This window comes from Desmodus rotundus, chromosome 3 (genome assembly GCF_022682495.2).
Source record: "Desmodus rotundus isolate HL8 chromosome 3, HLdesRot8A.1, whole genome shotgun sequence".
NCBI lineage: Eukaryota > Metazoa > Chordata > Mammalia > Chiroptera > Phyllostomidae > Desmodus > Desmodus rotundus.
The window spans coordinates 102,378,810-102,400,506 of record NC_071389.1 but is presented as its reverse complement, the minus strand read 5'-3'; the positions used below and the strand labels follow the sequence as shown (position 1 = coordinate 102,400,506).

At 40.7% G+C, this 21,697-nt stretch overlaps 1 pseudogene; it reads left to right on the top strand.

The window, feature by feature from the left end:
• The first annotated feature begins 12,631 nt into the window (after positions 1-12,631).
• LOC112296228 (NTF2-related export protein 2-like) lies at positions 12,632-13,046 on the top strand (annotated as a pseudogene).
• Positions 13,047-21,697: the final 8,651 nt, after the last annotated feature.

Genomic DNA, 21,697 nt, shown 5'->3' with positions numbered 1-21,697 from the left:
CTCCCCCAGCCACCACCAGAAGACCCTTCCCCTGCCCCTTGATAGACAGGGCTGTGGTGCCCAGGCTGGGCATGGGGGCTTGGTGCAGGGGCTGGTGAGGTAGAAATGTGGGGAGCTATTTAAGGACCTGGCTTTACAGGTTCAGATCCATCCTTCTCTTAAAAAATGGGTTGGGAATTGGTTGGGCCTCTCCTAAACCATATGCTACTTGTTAGGCTGTATCGTCTCATGCAACAGGGTTAGTGGTAGTTCTTACCATGTCTCATTAGGGTTGTGAAAGAAGACCCGAGACTTCATGAAAATTACCTTATGAAACATTTTATTAGAGGAGAACAGGTTCTCAGCAAACTGCCTGAGTCAGGTCAGGTCAAGTCAGAACACTTTGGGGTGGCACCTGGAATGGCCTTTCACGTAGGGGTGGAGAGATACAAAAACCTGTTTTAGGCTTTTTCATTAGACAGACTTACTGCCTTAATGTGGCCTGTGCCTTAACTGTTCAGCCAGCCTCTGGTTTGGCTGGTCCTCTCTGGACCCCCTACCCTATGTGGCATCTTTCCTGTTTTCTCCCCATCACTTCCCCCCAACACACTCCAGCCAGGCACATCTGTTTGCATAGCAAAATAAGACCTTTTTAAAAGCAGACTATATTCTTCTCTGGGGATTATAAACAGTTGAAGCCTTTCTTTGCATCCCCACAGCACCAGGCAAAGTGCTTTGCACATAGTAGGTGCTGCTCCATGAGTAGTTGCATATTGATTGCAAAACCCAGCCAGCATAGCAGAAAATCCTGCCAACAACTTTTGCTTCTGATGCAGGACTATCCACGGTTTCATGCCTACAACTGGTGCCATGCAACACTCTCTTGAGCAATGACATTCAGGACCAATGGAACTTGTTGCAGGACCCATCCAGAAAAGAACTTTGAATCAAAGTAGCTGTATTTGCTTAGGTATACAAAAGGGGAATCTTCTCAACACTGCAAAAATATCTTTTCCTGTTCAGGTTATCAATACTAGTCCCATGGTGCTGGCTTCTTATTTTTGTCACATGGTCCTTAACATTTAGTCCCGTTACTCATTGTTCACTTCTCATCAGATGGTCCTGTTGCAGCAGAAATTAAATGGACTATGTGAAACTTACTGACATGCTGAGATCATGTGAAAACCGAAAAGCTAATTAAATATTTTATGCGAATGATATTCAAAGGCATCTAGGCTGTTGATGCATTGCTGACTTTGTGTGCCAGACATGAAAAAACTTTCAGGAGATGATTGCAACCCTACTGTCCACGTACTGTCACATAATTCCCAAAACAAGATTTTTGTAGCCCTTGTTCTGATCAGTGATCCAGAATTCTTTTGATTGGTATCTTCCCTCTGCATCTGAAGGATGATGATTCCTGAGTCCATACATTCAATCAGCACAAAATGCGTGAAGGGTGGATTTCCTATTGCCATACCAAGAGGTTTGAAGGGATGATAGTAAGATTGCCTTCTGGAAATCTATAAATTCTCAGTGCCTTTACATAAGGAATGGAAGAGACTCTACCTCCTCCCCGGTTGGCATGGACACCCACTCACAGAGTGTGACTCACAGTCCAAGATGGAAATAGCGCAGGGACTCTTCCTTGTCACCGACATAGTCCTGGACATATGGAAAGAAAGAGAACTGTATGCTCCCTTTAAACAAAGATGAACAAATGTCTATTCGTTCAACAACAGCAACAAAAAGCCTCTATTGAACAGGCCTGCAGGCTGGGCACGTGAAGGAGAGCGTTCCTGTCTTAAGTTTTCTAGTTTAATTTTCAAATCTGTGTGCAAAGGTCATGTGAGATGCTTTGAAAGGCTAACACAACACTACACAAGTTGGTGGGAATCAAGTTTTGTGGGTCTCCCTTGGGGGAGCCCAGAAACTGTCATTTTTATTAAGTACCCTAAGCTTTGCTGATATGGGTGGTCTGAGAACCAAACTTAGAAACATATTAGTTATGGATGTTCTTTACTTTTTAACTTTCTAAAAGTAAAAATACATATAACCTAAACTTACCTATTTAACCATTTCAAATTCTACACTGTGCAAAGGTGTTTGGGACATTCACAATGTTGTGTAGCCATCACCACTATTTAGTTCTAGAACATTTTCAACACCCCGAAAGGAAACCTGGAATCCGTTAAGCAGTTACTCTCCATTTCCCAGCCCCTGCTTAACTGCTGGTCTGCTTTCTGCCTCCGTGGATATTTCTACAAAAGGCATCATCCGTATGTGGCCTTTTGGGTCTGACTTCTTTCATTTATCATGAGGGTTTCAAAGTTCGTTATCCAATGTGTGTCAGTACTTCACTCCTTTCAAAGGATGAATAAAATGTCACATGTTTACACCACATTTTTCTTATCCGTTCATCTGTTGGTGGACACTTTTGTAGTCCTGGTTGTGATTGGTGAAGTGAAACTCATTTGATTGATGAATTCTGAGGCATGTGGCAGCTGGGATTAGTGTGATATGTCCACATGACAGGGGAGACCAGCTGGCCTGGCTGGAGTGGGGGGCTTGCTTGGGGGAGGATATAGGCAGAGTGGTCAGGCAGGGCCAGAGTGCAGCCACCGTCAGTCAGGAAGAGGAATTTAGACTGGCTGAGAAATGGCAACAGGGAGCACAACACCACTAGGTGACTGGAATCTGGTGATTTTAATTAATCCATTGGCAGTTAGTGTGATCGGACTGCCTAACAGCCATTGTCATTTTGGGTGCCATCAATAGAAGTTCCTTGTCTCATGAAGGTGCATGCTTCTTCTCTGCTCTCTAAGTCACCAGGTCCCATGTAGGATGAGCTGACAGCTCTGGAGCCACATCCCCCCCACCCAACTTTCTAACTTTTAACTTTCTGAGTATTAATTTACTATCTATGCAGGAAACACAAACAGCAAACAGAACAGTGAGTTCCTATCAGAGGAGGAGTCTGCTAGAGGTTGAATGACCCTCAGGTGCTGTCTGGATAGGGGTTGGACTATGTGGCTTTCCACTCCCGAGAAACGCCAATGACACAGTTACCACTGGGGAGGGGGGAAAGGTGAGTTAGACATTTGGTTGGTTTTGAGCCTGAATGACATAGAAGAGAATCATATTTCTCTTCCACTGTGAAAAGGGAGCAGACTTGGGAAAGGGTGATGTTTGGACACGCTGACCATGGGGTGTTGGTGAAATGTGACTGTATGTCTATTGAACTCTTGATTTAGGAGTCCAGTCTTGTGTCTGACTTGATTTACCCCTTACTCCTGTCTATCCAGTGTTGTCCAGGTCCTGCACTTTCCCCAGCTGTGCTCATAATCCTTTCCATCTGTCATGGACTTACTTGTCCACAATCCTTCCCTGGCCCCTGCTTCACCCCAAGTGCTCCTGGAGGGTCTTTCCCTCATCTCCTGCTTTCCCACCTCCCCGTTCACGTGCTCCACTCCCTGTTATAGTTGCACACATGCTTGCTTTACCTCTCCTGCAGTTGTTCTCTTAATTGTCCAGCCCTTTCAGGAGAGAACTCATACCTTACTTACCTTTGTCTCATATCATTGTACCTCCCCCAACCTAGGCCCACCACCCAATGCACAAACCACATCCTGTTTCTATATAATTGCTGGAGAAAACCAATTGAGTCAGTACACAGCTGCTGACTGAGAGAGTGAGTTCTTTAAGAAGGACGTGGATGGGAGAGAGACTGGAAGTCTAACCACTGAGCCTTGCAGAAAAGAGGTATGGGGGCCAGTAGTGGGAGAGAAAATAGGGGAATTGTTGGGGGAGGCAAGCACCCACTGCAAGAAGAGAGGCAGAGAGTGGTGGTGCAGCTGACTGGATGGGACAGGACATCCAGAGAAAAAGAACCAGGAGAGGGAGAAGAGAGAGAGACAGAGGGCGGGGGGGGGGGGAGAAAGAATGGGAGATTTTAAGGAATTACCTCATAATCACTCATTTTCTCTTTCTTTTTGCTGTGGCTTACCAATTGAAAATCTGCAGGGTTGGTCATCAGGCTGAAGACTCAGGAAGAGTTTATGTTGCAGCTCGAGTCCAAAGGTCATCTGCCAGCAGAATTCGCCCCCTTTTGGGGAGACATCAGTCTTTTCTCTGAAGTCTTCAACTGATGGGTAAGGCCCACCCAAATTATGGAGGGTAATCTGCTTTACTCGAAGTCTACCATTTTAACTGCAAGTCACATATAAAACATACCTTCACAGCAACAACTAGACTCATGTTTGGCCAAACATCTGGGCACCAACCCAGCCAAGTCGGCACATAAAGTTAACCATGACTGGTGGGTTCATTCTACTTCCTAGTTGATGATTCTTACCATGTGCAAAGCTTTGGGGGCCACCACAGTGGACAAGGTCACTTTTCCTTCAAGGGGCTTTCCGTGGAGCTGAGGAGCCAGAAAGTGCAGTACTCATGAGGGCTGTGAAAGCACAGCCAGAGCAGAAAGCAGCACAGATTGGCCAAGGACATGAGAACAAAACAAGGGTTTCTGTACAAAGAAGAGACTTGTTAATATCCTAATTTTGTGTGTAATATGCAAATATAAATGAACTGCCACAAAATGTTAACAATTACCTGTTATCAGTTTTAAGTGATTTACAAGCAATTTTAATTTCCTCCAATGAATATAGGATACACTTATTATAAGAAAAATAAAGATGAAAGAATGAACTAGAAGGAACTAAGGATATTTGAGGTTATGACTTTTCTTCCTCTTTTTAAAAATAAAAAATAACAAAGACCATATTGGAGGCATTGGTCTACAAGGGCACATTCTGGAAAAGACATCACCCACTGACAAGGAGTCAAATTAACTAAAACACCTCTTTTTAGAGCAGTGAATTGTATCTTGTTTTGTTGTTTATTTTTTTTCTTGACCTGTCTCCAAATCCTAAGTCTCATGATATGACAGTTTCAGCATTGTGTATTACCAACAAAAGTTTTTTGAGTTGAGGGCAAAGAAGTAGGAGTTAAAGAGTTTAGCATTGAATATTAGAATGCATTGTGAATAAACTGACAGGAATTGTGATAGTAAATTAAAAACAGACAATGTATATTAAGTGTACTCTCAACTCTCCCTATTAGTTTCCAGGTGCATGCTTCCAGTCGCTTACTTTCTACCTTCTCTTTCACAAGGTCAGGGTCCTTCCATGTGAAAGGCACTTGACCTGAGATTTCTTTTACTGTTTGCAGTGTGTTTCTTCCTCATGGTTGCAGTTCATTTGGGGGCAGCAGTACCTGGCTCTGGGGTCCCTAACTCAACTTGTGCCAAGTCTGATTTTTGTGTATTGTTTCAGAGATGGCACTCTGAGTGCTGGTTTAGATAAGAGAAAATGATGGGGGCAAAAAAGGCTCCATCTGCAGAGAGGGAGAGAGGAACTGGGTGACTAGAAACTTCCTGCTTCCTTAAACACTTCCTTTAAAGCTCCAGCATCAGGAATGTCTTCTCTCTCTCTGCTTCTTGGCCAGATCCAGCCTTACTCCAAAATTGAGATGGTAATAATAATAATAACAATAATAATAATATTCTTTTTTTAATCAAGGTATAATTGGCATATAACATTATATTAGTGTCAGGAGTAGAACATAACAATTTGATATCTGCATATATTTTGAAATGGTCACCATGAGTCTACATAACATTTATCACCACACACTTACAAGTTTTTTTTCTTGTGATGAGAACTTTCAAGATTTACTTTCTTAGAAACTTTCAAATATGCAGTACAATATTGTTAACTATAGTCAGCTTGCTGTACATTATATCCCAGGACTTATTTGTTTTGTAACTGGAAGCTTATACCTTTCAACCCACTTCCCCCATTTCACCCACCCCCATAATAATAATGTTCTCATCATTTGTGAATGAATACCACAAGCCAGGCGTTATCTCTACCTTCCAACAGTCCCACAAGAGCAGGGAAAACTGTCCTCATATTATAGGGAGACAGCTGTGACTTAAGAGGCCTCCCAGCTGGTCAGTGCCAGGTAAAATTCAGACTGAATTTCATTCGATTCCCTCCAGGCTACCATCTTGAATGCTCCCTCTGGGAAGCCGACTCTTCACATCCCCTCTGCTCTTCCCATGCAGCTGTGGCCTAACCTCCCAGATGGTCACCAGTGTTCAGAGTGCTCTCTGTCATCCCTGCTGTGTTATCTTCAACAGTAACCATGGTCCCAGCTTCTACTTGTTGACTAATCCCTAGCAGGTTAAGTTACCACCTTCAAGATGCAAAGATGAAATGTGGTGACACATGAAAGTCCAAACAGGACCCAGCGCCTTAGCAAACCCCTTTCTCCCTTTCCTTCTCTTTCTCCTCTATTTTTTTCTCTTCCTCCTTTCTCCTCAGTTTCCTCCTGGATAAAGTAGGGATGTTTAAGCCTTTGACAGAATTGCTGGGATATGAAATGAGACCATGTGTCCAAAAGGCCCAGCGCAGTGCCTAGCATGTAATAAGGTCTCAGTGCTGCCCCACTCCATTCCAACATGATATTTCTCACTCACTCAACAAAAAATGTCAGCAGATGACAATCCATGTTTTTGTCACCTCCCCATCCCTAGTCCTATCCTCTTTTGCTTGCCAGGCTGTAATTTGAAGATGCTGCCACTATGTGTGTTTGGAGAGACAGTGTCCAATCTCAGTGGGTGGGGCTGTTTGAGGTTTGGTGGCACCTTTGTTTCTGACTCCCTGTTGCGTCAGCCAGTGCTGGGCCCCTAGAGCTGGCTTTCTGGCTGCTCTTGCTGCCTGCCTGCTCTCTGTGTGCTCAGGCTGAAGCATGGAGATATTCCTGGGAGATTTGACAACGTCCCAAGGATCACATGAGGGGTCAGCCAAGGAGAAGCTGGGAAACCTTTGGGGCATTCAGGAGTCTAGGCCTGAACAAGATCTCTGTCAGTTTAAAGATTTAGGTGGTTTAATATTCAGGGGAACATATCTTGTCACAGTTAATCCTGCCCAACTCATCCTGTTTTTTTTTTAATTCGTTACCTCTACTACTTAGGATAGGATAAAATAATTCCATTTGAGAAGTGAACCGAGAAAAAGATAGAGCAGTTTTTAGGGGCAGCTCCTGTGGGGAAGTTAGGTATTAAGTTTGCCTGTTCTTATTTGCTTGGGTCCTTTTTTTTTGTTACTTTATTTATTTTGAAGTATTATAATGTAAATGTATAAAAAGTTTCATCAATTTAGCCTAGTTCTTCCTCCCCCTTTCCATCCATTCTGAATTAGTCAAAAAGTCTCTAAAGTATTTAGAAAGATATACATCCATTGCTTTCAACAATCTATTGACAAACAGGACTAACCTGCCTGGTACAAGTTCTTAGGAAATTGACACAAATATATCTGTAGCAATTGTTCTTAGGCAAATAGACACTTCTAAAAGATGTGTCTATTAGATTCAAAGATGTGTCTAAAAGATTCAAACTTGTAAGAGTTTGTTGTCTAGTTTGGTACTTCCTCAAATAGGTTTACACTGTTATACTTCTCTCAGCAAACTTTTTTCCTTGTAAGTACTGAAAAAGTACAATTTTAATTTATTTGGGATATCTATCAATTAAAGTATTTTCAGTTCGTGCAAGAACTAATGAGGTTTTAACCCATAGTCCTGTCTTCCTATCAGTAAAGGTTGTCCTTGTTTTGCATTCTGTTATATTCTATGATATATGTTCTTGCATTTATGCCAAATACTGAGAGGTAACTATTTCTGTGCATGCATTTGGGCAGCATGGAACTACCTGGGCAACCTGGACTCTCATTTCCTCCTGTACCTCTTGTGCCCAGCCAGCAGCTCATCTCTTTTCTCTCAGATCCAGTGACTTGATTATACAGATCCATGTGCTGCTGCACCCTCTTTCCATTTCTGGTACAGTTGGGAAGAATAAGATAGAAAGAAACTGGAAAATGTTTAATATCAAATAACCAGTTTTTCATAGTCCATGAGGTTGGTTAGTTTTATGAAACTTGGTGACCTCAAAGTAGGGTTTATTCTCTTCCTTCATAAAAATTCCTCCCTTCTCACTTCCCCCTGCACATGAGTGAAACATCTAGCTGATCTACTGAGGAACAGAGCAAACAGCCAACAGTTATCGCAGCATATATGAAGATAGGAGACCAAAAATTGTAGAGGACACTGAAAAATCAGATGAGTAGGTAGAAGCTGTGAACACCAGGATACCTGCAGGAAGAGGGAACCCACCAACCAAGGAACCACCAAAAGATAATAACAGAAGAAGGTGAAGTAGGGAGTGGAATCCACACTAACTCAACCCAGGACCTATCTGGAAATATAGTTAAATAGTGGAGAACTTACTCAGAACAAACAATTGAACAAGAGCAAGAGAAAGTCCTCAAAACCTTGAACACACGGAAGAACCAGCTTCAACACAACATGTCCACACCTGCACAACAGAATACAAAAGGTGATGGACAGACTGACCCTCAGTTAACCAGCTGGTGGGAAGGACCCACCAAAGAAAGACCCAACAACAATCAAAACCCAAGGACATACAGAGAGCCAACATAAATGACAGCCAAGATCAGTGAACTTGGGAGATCAAGGAGACTATACCACTGAATCTCACAGGTATTCTACCATAGATTTTTATGCCATAAACCCAGGGGGTCAGAAAAGAGCAGCTTAAGAAGCAGAGCCTAACAGGAAGAGTCTCACAAACAATGAGAAGACAAAGAAACAATCACCAAATGAAAGGAAAGGAGGAATCCTCAGAAAGAATGCTAAATGAAACAGAGGCAAGTCAACTATCAGATATTGAGTTCAAAGCATTGGTTATAAGGAAGCTCAATGAGCTCACACAGAATTACCAAAAACTACAGGGAAACTACAATGAACTCACTGCAAACTATATCAACATGAAAAAGGAAATAGAAACTATCAACAAAGGCCAAGAGGAAATGAAGAATACAATTTCTGAATTGAAGAACACAGTAGAAGGAATGAAAGGCAGGCTAGATGAAGCAGAGGATCAGATCAGCGAGCTGGAGGACAAGGTAGTAAAAAACACCTAGAAGGAGCAAGAAAAGGAAAAGAGACTCAGAAAGAATGAAGAGGTGATAAGGGAGCCGCAAGACAACATGAAACGTGATAATATCCATATAATAGGGATACCAAAAGGAGGAAAAGAAGAGCAGGGGATAGAAAACCTGTCTGAAAAAGTGATGATGGAAAATTCCCCTATTTTGATGAGAGAAAAAGTCACACAAATCCAGCAAACACAGAGAGTCCCGATCAAGAGGAACCCAAAGAAGCTCACTTCAAGACACATCATAATTAAAATGGCAAAATTCCAAGACAAAGAGAGAATCTTAAAGGCAGGAAAGGAGAAAAAGGAAGTAACATACAAGGGAGCCCCAATAAGAATAGCAGCTGACTTCTCAATGGAAACACTCCAAGCCAGAAGAGAATGGCAAAAAATATTGCAAGCAATGAGGCAAGTAATGAGAACCAGAGCCCTGCAACCAAGACTACTTTATCCAGCAAGGCTCTCAATTAAAATGGAAGGCCAAATGCAGAGCTTCCTGGACAAAAGAAGCCTCAAAGAATAGACCTCCTCCAAACCAGCTCTGCAGGAGAGGCTAAAGGGTTTGCTTTAAGAACAGGAAGAAAAACAGAGAAAGAGAGAGGAACACAGGTACGAAAAAATGGCAATGAATAACTACCTATCGATAATATCCTTAAATGTAAATGGATTAAATGCCCCAATCAAAAGACACAGAAAAGTGGAATGGATAGGAAAACATGACCCACACATATGCTGCCTACAGGAGACCCACCTCAGAACAAAATACCTACACAGACCTGCCAAGTGAAATACCTGCAAAGTGAAGGGCTGGAAACAAATATTCCAAGCAAGTGGACAGGAAAAAAAAAGCCAGGGTAGCAATACTCATATTGGACAAAATAGAGTTCAAAAAAAGAGCCGTAAAAAGGGACCCAGAAGGTCACTTCATAATACTCAAGGGAAGAATCCATCCAGAAGGCATAAACATTGTAAATATATATGCACCCAACATAGGGGCACCCAAATACATAATGAAAATCATGGAGGACTTCAAGAAAGATATGGACAGGAACACAATTATAGTAGGGGACTTTAACACCCCACTGTCAAAAATGGACAGATCTTCCGAACAAAATATCTACAAAGATATTTGCTCAAAGAACAATGCCCTAGATGAAATGGATATGCATAGAGCCCTTCATCCCAAAGAAGCAAAATACATATTCTTTTCAAATGCACGTGGAACATTTTCAAAGATAGACTACATGATAGGACACAAAACAAGCCTCAACAATTTCAAGAAAGTTGAAATCATATCAAGCATTTTCTCTGAACACAAGGGAATGAAACTAGAAACAAACCTCAAGGAAAAAACCCCACAACACAAAATCATGGAGATTGAATAGCATGCTATTAAACAATGAACGGGGCAAGAATGAGATTAAGGAAGAAATCAAAAAGTTCCTGGAAACAAATGAAAATGAACTCACAACAATCCAAAACCTATGGGACACAGCAAAGGCAGTCCTGAGAGGGAGGTTCATAGAGATACAGGCCTACCTTAAAAAGATAGAAACATTTCAAACAAACAACCTAACCCTACACCTACAAGAACTCAAGGAACAACAACAAAGACAGCCCAGAGCAAGTAGAAGGAAGGAAATAACCAAGATCAGAGCAGCATTAAATGACATAAAGACTAAAAGCACAATTCTAAGGATCAATGAATCCAGGAGTTGGTTCTTTGAAAAGATAAACAAAATTGACAAGCCCTTAAGCAGGCTCATCAACAAAAAAAGAGAGAGGACCCAAATAAACACAATCAGAAATGAAAGAGGAGAGATTACAACTGATACCACAGAAATACAAAGGATTGTAAGAAATTACTATGAAGAATTATATGCCAAGAAATGTGAAAACCTAGATGAAATAGACAAATTTCTAGAAAAATATAACCTTCCAAAACTGAATGAAGAAGCAGCAGAAAACCTGAACAGACCAATAACACCTGATGAAATTGAAAGAGTAATCAAAAAACTCCCAACACACAAAAGCCCTGGACCAGATGGTTTCACAGAAGAATTCTACAAAGCATTTAAGGGAGAGCTAACCCCCATCCTCCGCATATTATTTCAAAAAATTCAAGAAGATGGAAGACTCCCAAACTCTGTTTATGAAGCCAACATCATCCTAATCCCAAAACCAGATAAAGACATAACAAAGAAAGAAAACTTCAGGCCAATATCACTGATGAACACAGATGCTAAAATCCTCAACAAAATCCTCACACCGGTCAGAATGGCCAACATAAACAAATCAACAAACAAGTGTTGGAGAGGATGCAGAGAAAAAGTAACCCTAGTACATTGTTGGTGGAAATGTAGACTGGTGCAACCACTGTGGAAAACAGTATGGAATTTCCTCAGAAAACTAAAAGTGGAACTGCCTTTTGACCCAGCAATTCTGCTGCTAGGATTATACCTTAAGAGCTCTGAGACACCAATTCAAAAGAACCTAAGCACCCCAATGTTCACAGCAGCACAATTTACAATATCCAAGTGCTGGAAATAACCTAAGTGCCCATCAGTAAAGGAGTGGGTCAAAAAACTATGGTACATTTACACAATAGAATTCTATGCCGCAGAGAGAAAGAAGGATCTCCTACCCTTTGCGACAGCATGGATGGAACTGGAGAGCGTTATGCTAACTGAAATAAGCCTGGCAGTGAGGGACAAATACCATATGATCTCACCTTTAACTGGAACATAATCAACAAAAGAAAAAAGTAAACAAAATATAACCAGAGTCATTGAAGTTAAGAACAATCTAACAATAGCCAGAGGGAAAGGAGGAGGGGACAGTCGGGAGAAGGGTTTTCAGGAACTACTATAAAGGACACATGGTCAAAACCAAGGGGGAGGGTGGAAGCAAGGGAGAGAGGTGGGTTTGGGTGGGGTGCGGGGGAGGGGTGGGTAGAAAATGCAGACAACTCTAATTGAACAAAGATAAAATAATTTTTTTAAAAAACTCTAAAAAAAAAAAGATTCCTCCTTCTTCTGTTTTTTCCTTCCTTACTAACCCCACATACAGTCTGTCGAGATGCAAGGAGGTCTCATCTGGGCAAATCTCATAGGGTTCCAGAGGAGGCTGGACATTTAGGCATGCAAGGCAGGTTGGGGACAGCACTTCATAAATGTTCACTGAATGTATGAAATTTGATGTGTACATAAAAGGACAAATGGCATCCTAAAAGCCTTTTGGGAACTTCTGGTTTCTGATCCAATGTGTAGAGACCTTTGAAGTCATCACTCTTGTCTGGCAATAAGAAAAAATTGAATAAACTGAAAATCAACAACTCTTAGATCTTCCAGAGGACTGAGGTCACAGGGCAGCCACTGTTCTGTTCTAAAAGTGGACAGAGAACTAAAGACCAATCTACTGCCAGGAGACAATGAGCAGGGAAAGAATTCCATGTGTTTGGTGGATTTCTCTACTTACCTTTGTATTTGGTCCTCCTATAGCCAAGGGAGCTGGACACATGAGGAGATAGTGATGCTACCATTGCCTGAATGGACTGCTTCAGTCTCCCTGATGGCTATGGCTATGGCTGTGGATTTTAGAACTTATGTAGATCACACATATAGAGCTACCAAGAAATTTGTCAATATTTACTATGAGACAATGGGCAAAAGAAAACAGGCACTGACCAGGCTGCATCTTGACAACACTACTTTAATATAAAATGGAAATATTGTTACAGGGCTGGAAGCTCTAATTTTTTTTGAGGTGTTGGCTTCTAGTGAACTCTAAGTTAATATGTTAGATTACCAACCAGTTCATGAGCAAACTATGCAGGCCCAGTTCTTGTTGTGACCAGTGAGACTGTGAAGTTTGATGGAAACAGCACTTTTTCAATCAGCACTTCCCACTGGCTGCTCAGGCTACTCCTAACAACACTGTGTGGAAGACTGCAAGTGATTGCTTCTGTTTTCAAGACTGGGCTAGTAGCTGAAGGGGGCAAAAGTCCATTATCCTTTGGGTCATTAGTTTCAGCAACAATTTATGTGAATTGATTCATTTCACTGTGGAAGCATGATAAATTAGTATGTGCTGTAACTAAATTTTTTACATATACACACATATGTATATATCTGTACATACATATGTGTGTACATATAGGTATTATACGTGTGTGTATATAATTCCTAGCAGCACCTTCTCTAGCAGCTGCCTGTTTGAGTTATTGCCCTTAAGAGTTTTAATGCTAGTGTTTTACATGACTTACATACATTTCACTAATGATGTTCTTATAGTAATATTATAAACACATGAACTCTGTTTTAACATACTGTGAGCCCAGCCTATTGCAAAAATGCAATCCTTTTATAATATTGTCTACAGGATATCAGCACAACATTACTGTAACAAAGTGGAGTATTGTTTTCTTATTAGGTTAATTTTGTAGTAGAACACATACCTATTTTCAGTAAACACTGGTAATACAGTTTTTAGCTAAGGCTTTTTCAAATCAGTTCAATGAAAATATTAATAATTTTGGTTTGCATAACTGCTCTGATATATTAGAATCGCATGTAGTGATACTCGGTGGTCTTTTTCATGTTATGTAATGTTTTCTATGTTGATATGTCCTTATGAAATGAATTATTCTAGTATAGAGGTATAACAGGTTCTTACTTGACACCTGCGTATTGGATATACTCAGTGACTTAAAAGCTAAATTCTTAAAAGATTTTTCTTGGCAGCTCTAGGTTTATAACTTTAGGTAATGAATAGTAGTGGGACTAATAGCTCTAATGGGAGAATCAGGAATGAAAACTACTGAGATCCAAGGTTGGCCAAAAGTTGGGAGAGGTGGCCAAATGGTAAGTTTTTGTACTTGTTTTCTACCTCTTAAAAAAGTGGCCCACTTTTAGGGTTTAAATCACAAAGTGTCATTGCCAAATGGTCATGAGTGTCACTTTTGTCCTAAAAATTGTTTTTAAAGGTTTTTCCAATTCACCTCATCCTTAATGCCAATATATGTCTCAATTTATTCAAGAACTTATGACGATAGAATGTCAGCAATAAACCTGAGCCCGTAGCAGGGTCTGACAGGAAAGCTGGAAACGAAGCCATTGCTCTCTCTTTGGTATATCCTTAACTTCTAAGTCTTCCACATGAACTTTAGGCTAAAAGTCTCCTATGTACTATCCACCCCCAAAGTAAGTGATTTCTTCCTGTGTTTTACACTGTCACCTGCATTATCCTTCTTTTCCTAACTACATTTAAAATTATTTGATTTTATGATTTGTTCTTCCATATTGTGAGAAAATAGCTTTGCTTTAAAACTTGTGCCAGTTGTATGGCTAACTCTTTGTCTTTTTAACAAGAAAATAGAGAGCAGCAGATCTTCATTAGCCCATAAACTTCATTTTATGTCTCAACATTTAACAGCTAAAGAGAAAGAAGTATAGCTTTGGTTTTTGGTTAAACTTTAAATAGTTTTTTCCATTCTTGAATTTATTGTTTCAATGTTTTAAAGCTAGATGTGCCAGCTTTGTTTCTACATTGAAACTCAAAGTTAACATTTCTTATCACTCCATTTGAAAACCAGGAATTCAGAGAGAACTTCTGGCCAAGATGGAGGCATAGATAGATATACTTTCCCTCCTTGCACAACCAAAAGAAGGACAACAACAAATTTAAAAACAAAAAATAACCAGAACTTCCAGGAAATTGAACTGTAGGGAAAGTTGACAACCAAGGAGTTAAAAAAGAAACATTCATACAGATTGGTAGGAAGGACAGAGACAGACAGCTGGGGCAGAGAAGACGTGTGGCAATGCAGTGACTAGTGGACCAGGTGGTCCCACATTTGTATGTGGATAAACCAGGAGGAACAACTTGGGAGCGAGAGAGACTGAGCAACCCAGGGTTCCAGTGCAGGGAAATAAAGCCTCAAAACCTCTGACTGAAAAAACCTGTAGGGGTTGAGGCAGTGGGAGAAGTTCCCAGCCTCACTGGAGAGTTCGTTGGAGAGACCCACAGGGTCCGAGAATGTATACAATCCCCCCCACCAAGGAATCAGCACCAGAAGGTCCCAATTTGCTAGTGGGTAACCGGGGAAGTGACTAAAAGCAAGCCAAGAACCAAGCACTCACCATTATTCCCCCCTGGACCCCACATACAACTCTACAGCACAGCTTCATGGGTTGCCCCAACCTGGTAAATACCTAAGGCTCCACCCCTTACTACATAATAGGCACACTGAGAAAAAATATATATATAGCCCAAATAAAAGAACAGATCAAAGCTCCAAAAATGGAACTAAGCAATGAAGACATAGTCAATGTATTAGATGCAGGGTTCAAAACACTGGTAATCAGATGCTCACAGAAATGGTTGAGTATGGTCACAAAATAGAGGAAGAAGTGAAGGCTATGCAAAATGAAAAAAAAGAAAATGTACAGGGAACTAACAGTGATGAGAAGGAACTCAAATCATCGATTTGGAGCAGGAGGGAGAAATAAACATTCACCCAGAACAGAATGAAGAAACCAGAATTCAGAAAAAATGAGGGAAACTTTAAACCTTCCAACATCTGAATCATAGGGGTGCCAGAAGGAGATGACAAGGAGCAAGAAACTGAAAACTTATTTGAAAAAAATAATGAAAGAGAACTTCCCTAATCTGGCAAAGGAAATAGGCTTTCAGGAAGTCCAGGAAGCCCAGAGAGTCCCAAAGAAGCTGGACCCAGGAAAGCACACACCAAGACACATCATAATTAAGTTATCCATGATTAAAGATAAGGAGAGAATCTTAAAAGCAGCAAGAGAAAAGGAGACAGTTACCTACAAAAGAGTACCCATAAGGCTATCAGCTGATTTCCCAAAAGAAAACTTACAGGCAAGAAAAGCCTGGAAAGAAGGATTCCAAGTCATGAGAGGGAAGTACCTACATCCAAGATTACTCTATCCAACAAAGCTATCCTTTAGAATGGAAGGGCAGATAAAGTGGTTCCCAGATAAGGTCAAGTTAAAAGAGTTCATCATAACCAAGCCCTTATTATATGAAATGTCAAAGGGACTTATCTAAGAAAAAGAAGATTAAAAATAGGAAAAGTAAAAATGACAGCAAACTCACAGTTATTAACAACCACACCTAAAACAAACACAAGAGCAAACTAGGCAAACAACTAGAACAGGAACAGAACCATAGAGATGGAGATCACATGGAGGGTTGTCAACACAGGAGTGGGAGGGGGACAGGGCGGGGGAAGGTACAGAGAATAAGTAGCATAGATGATAAGTGGAAAATAGACAGGGGGAGGGTAAGAATAGTATAGGAAATGTAGAAACCAAAGAACTTATAAGTATGACCCATGAACATGAACTATAGGGGGGGAATGTGGGAGGGAGGGGGTGGACAGGATGGAGTGGAGTGAGGGGGGCAGGAAATGGGACAACTGTAATAGCATAATCAATAAAATACATTAAAAAAAAAAGAAAACCAGGAGCAGGAGGAAAACTTACAAAGAAAAGAGCAATGATCCCTGCCATTGAGAACGTGCTTTTTTCCAAGGAACTGCAGTTGTGTGGATGCAGGAAGACTTTTTACACAGCGACAAGTTCTTCCAGCATTTTTATCTGCACGTTCCAAGACAGTAGGGTGCACTGGTTCTTTCAGCAGAACCTGCCTTAGGCACTTAACCTTTCTTGGCTCAGGCACCCCAAGACAAAAAAAAAATGGCCCAAATGAAAGAACAGATCAAAGCTCCAGAAAAAATACAACTAAGTAATGAAGAGATAGCCAACCTATCAGATGCACAATTCAAAACACTGGTAATTAGGATGCTCACAGAATTGGTTGAATTTGGTCACAAATTAGATGGAAAAAAATGAAGGCTATGCTGAGTGAAATAAAGGAAAATGTACAGGGAACCAATGGTGACGGGAAGGAAACTGGGACTCAGATCAACGGTGTCAACCAGAAGGAAGAAAGAAACATCCAACCAGAAAAGAAGGAAGCAACAAGAATTCAAAAAAATGAGGAGAGTCTTTGGAACCTCCAGGACATCTTGAAACCTTCCAACATCCGAATTACAGGGGTACCAGAAGTATAGGAGGAAGAGCAACAAATTGAAAACTTATTTGAACAAATAATGAAGGAGAACTTTCCCAATCTGGCAAAGGAAATAGACTTCCAGGAAGTCCAGGAAGCTGAGAGACTACCATAGAAGTCGGACCCAAGGAGGAACACACCAAGGCACATCATCATTACATTCCCCAAGATGAAACAGAAGGAGAGAATCTTACAAGCAACAGGAGAGAAGGTCACAGTTACCTACAAAGGAGTTCCCATAGGACTGTCAGCTGACTTCTTAAAAGAAACTTTGCAGGCAAGAAGGGTCTGGAAAGAAGTATTCCAAGTCATGAAGGGCAAGGACCTACTTCCAAGATTACTGTATCCAGCAAAGCTATCATTTAGAATGGAAGGGCAGATAAAGTGCTTCTCAGATAAGGTCAAGTTAAAGGAGTTCATCATCACCAAGCCTTTATTATATGAAATGTTAAAGGGATTTACCTAAGAAAAAGAAGATCAAAAATAGGAACAGTAAAAATGACAGCAAACTCACAGTTATTAACAACCACACCTAAAACAAAAACAAAAGCAAACTAAGCAAACAACTAGAACAGGAACAGAACCACAGAAATGGAGATCACATGGAGGGTTATCAACACAGGAGTGGGAGGGGGACAGGGCGGGGGAAGGTACAGAGAATAAGTAACATAAATGGTAGGTAGAAAATAGACAGGAGGAGGGTAAGAATAGTATAGGAAATGTAGAAGCCAAAGAACTTGTATGTATGACCCATGGACATGAACTAAAGTGGGGGGGGAATGTGGGTGGGAGGGGGTGTGCAGGGTGGAGGGGAATAGAGGGGGGGAATGGGACAACTAATAGCGTAATCAATAAAATATATTATTAAAAAAACAGTAATTCATTTACTCTTTCCTCAAACAAAATATTACATTTCTGATATATTGACAAAATTAAATTAAATTGAAGAAGAGGGTGGAATTGAAATTTGGACTACTCCTTATAGTACTAATCAAAACTTATACTTTATTCAAAATGAACTTATCGTGATTTTGGATTGGCTTTAAAAATCACAGCCTTTGAAGCAACAATTAGAATGCACAAACACTGCCCTTTTGCTTGTGGAGAGCAGTCTCAAGTAAGAGCTGCATATAACTAGCAATAAATAAATTGAGCAGTTGTATACTATTTATGAACTGAATGATTTAAGACTTGTGTACAAACTACTTTTTCCAAATTCTGTATAACTTTTAAGTGGCTGAAATTACTATTATTTATTATTATATACACTGGCCTGTATTTTTGACATATTTATCTAACTTGAAAAAAATTTGCCTTGACAAGTTTTCTCAAAAAACACAACAAAAACAGAAGTGGACAGAGAGACAGATACAGACAGTCATGACTCACCAAGAGCAGAAGCTGCTGCTGGAGCCAGGACCGTTACTGTTACCTAATCCATTATATCCAGTTTTCAACAAAAAATTACAAGGCATCCTATAAAGGCACAAAACACAGTTTGAGATAGAAAGCAATGATCACAACCAGGTTCAAATGTGGCAGAAATTTTAGAATTATTGGGCTGAGAATTTAAATAACTGATTAATATGCTAAGGGCTCTCACGGAAAAAGAGGACATCATGCAAGAACAGATGGGTAATGTACGCATACAGTTGGATACCTTAAGAAAGAACTAAAGGGTATTCCTAGAGATGAAAAGCACTGTACCAAACAGAGAATGCTGTTGGTGGGCTCCTCAGTGGACTGGACATGGCACGGAAAGGAACCAATGAGTTTGAACATATGTCAACAGAAACTTCCCAAACTAAACAACAAAGAGAAAAATGGAAAAAAAAAATTGAAGAACAGAATGTCCTAGAATGTGGAACAATTACAAAAGTTCTGCCATACGTGTAATGGGTGTACTAGAAGGAGAAGAAAAAGAGAAAGGAATAAAAGAAATATTTGAAGCAATAAGGACTGAGAATTTCTCCAAGGTAATGAACACTAAACCACAGACCCAGAAAACCTAGAGAATGGAAAGAAGGATAAATACTGACAACTGGACACTTATTTAGGCACATTATATTCAAGCTGTAGAAAATCAAAAACAAAGTGAAAATCTTTATTGAAACCAGAGGAAGAATGTCCACCTTGCTTGTAGAGGAACAAAAATGAGAACTACATCAGACATCTGTTCAGAAATTATGCAAGCAAGAAGAGAGTGGAGTAAAATATTTAAAGTATTGAATGAAAAAAACCATCAAATGGAATTCTGTATCAGGTGAAATTATTCTTAAAAACTGAAGAAAAATACAAATACTGTATGATTCCATTTATATGAGGTACCTAGAGTAGTCAAATTCATAGGGACAGAAAGTAGAGGGTGGTTGTCCTGGGGAGAAGGAATAGAAAATTAATGTTTAATGAGGACAGAATTTCAGTTTGAGAAGATAAAAATGTTCTGGAATCGAGAACCAAGATGGAGGGGTAGGTAGACACACAGTGCCTCCTCGCACACCCAGAACTGACAGAAAATCAAATGGCAAGGAAGTCTGACAACCAAGGAGATAAAAAAAGAAACATTCATCCAGACTGGTAGGAGGGGCGGAGATGAGCAGCCGGGCTGAGAGGAATTGCGTAGTCGCGGTGGACTGAGACTGGTGGAGTGTGGGACTAATGGGGCAGGCAGTCCCACCGCTAGCAGACCCCACATTCGCGCATAGAAACGGCGGGGGAGCGAACCCGACTGCATAACTCAGGGTTCCGGCACAGGGAAATAAAGCCTCAAACCTCTCAGTGAAAACACCCGTGGGGGTTGAGGTGGCAACAGGAGAAACTCCCAGCCTCACAGGAGAGGTCGTTGGAGAGACCCATGGGGGCCCAGGGCGTGCACAAGCCCACCCACTCAGGAACCAGCACCAGCACCAGAGGGGCCCAATTTGATTGTGGGTAGGGGAGGGAGTGACTGAAATCTGGTAGAGAGTGGAGCAAGCGCCATTGCTCCCTCTTGGCCCCTCCCCCACAGACAGCGTCACAGTGCAGTGACTAGCATTACCCCGCCGGAGGGGAACACCTAAGGATCCGCCCCTTTTTGTAACAGGTGTGCCAAGATGAAAAAAAAATAAATAAAAGGCCCAAATGACAGAACACTTCAAAGCTCCAGAAATAATTCAACTAAGCAATGAAGAGATAGCCAACCTATCAGATGCACAATTCAAAACACTGGTAATTAGGATGCTCACAGAATTGGTTGAATTTGGTCACAAATTAGATGAAAAAATGAAGGCTATGCTAAGTGAAATAAAGAAAAATGTACAGAGAACCAATAGTGATGAGAAGGAAACTGGGACTCAAATCAACGGTGTCGACCAGAGGAAGAAAGAAACATCCAACCAGAAAAGAAGGAAGCAACAAGAATTCAAAAAAATGAGGAGAGTCTTTGGAACCTCCAGGACATCTTGAAACCTTCCAACATCCGAATTACAGGGGTACCAGAAGTATAGGAGGAAGAGCAACAAATTGAAAACTTATTTGAACAAATAATGAAGGAGAACTTTCCCAATCTGGCAAAGGAAATAGACTTCCAGGAAGTCCAGGAAGCTGAGAGACTACCATAGAAGTCGGACCCAAGGAGGAACACACCAAGGCACATCATCATTACATTCCCCAAGATGAAACAGAAGGAGAGAATCTTACAAGCAACAGGAGAGAAGGTCACAGTTACCTACAAAGGAGTTCCCATAGGACTGTCAGCTGACTTCTTAAAAGAAACTTTGCAGGCAAGAAGGGTCTGGAAAGAAGTATTCCAAGTCGTGAAGGGCAAGGACCTACTTCCAAGATTACTGTATCCAGCAAAGCTATCATTTAGAATGGAAGGGCAGATAAAGTGCTTCTCAGATAAGGTCAAGTTAAAGGAGTTCATCATCACCAAGCCTTTATTATATGAAATGTTAAAGGGATTTACCTAAGAAAAAGAAGATAAAAAAAATAGGAACAGTAAAAATGACAGCAAACTCACAGTTATTAACAACCACACCTAAAACCAAAACAAAAGCAAACTAAGCAAACAACTAGAACAGGAACAGAACCACAGAAATGGAGATCACATGGAGGGTTATCAACAGGGGAGTGGGAGGAAGAGAGAGGGGGAAAAGGTACAGAGAATAAGTAGCATAAACGATAGGTTGAAAATAGACAGGGGGAGGGTAAGAATAGTGTAGGAAATGTAGAAGCCAAAGAACTTATATGTATGACCCATGGACATGAACTATAGGGGGGGAATGTGGGAGGGAGGGTGTGGGCAGGATGGAGTGTAGTGAAGGGGGAAAATGGGACAACTAATAGCACAATCAATAAATATATTTAAAAAATAAAAATGTTCTGGAGATGGATGGTAGTGATGGGTGAAAAAAATATGAATGTACTTAATGAATGTCACTTAAAAGTAGATTAAGAATGGTTGAAATTATAAATTTTATGCTATGTATATTTTACCACAATAAAAAATTGAAAGTATTTAAATGGAGAAAAAAAAGAAGAAAAAAATGAAAGAAAAAGAAA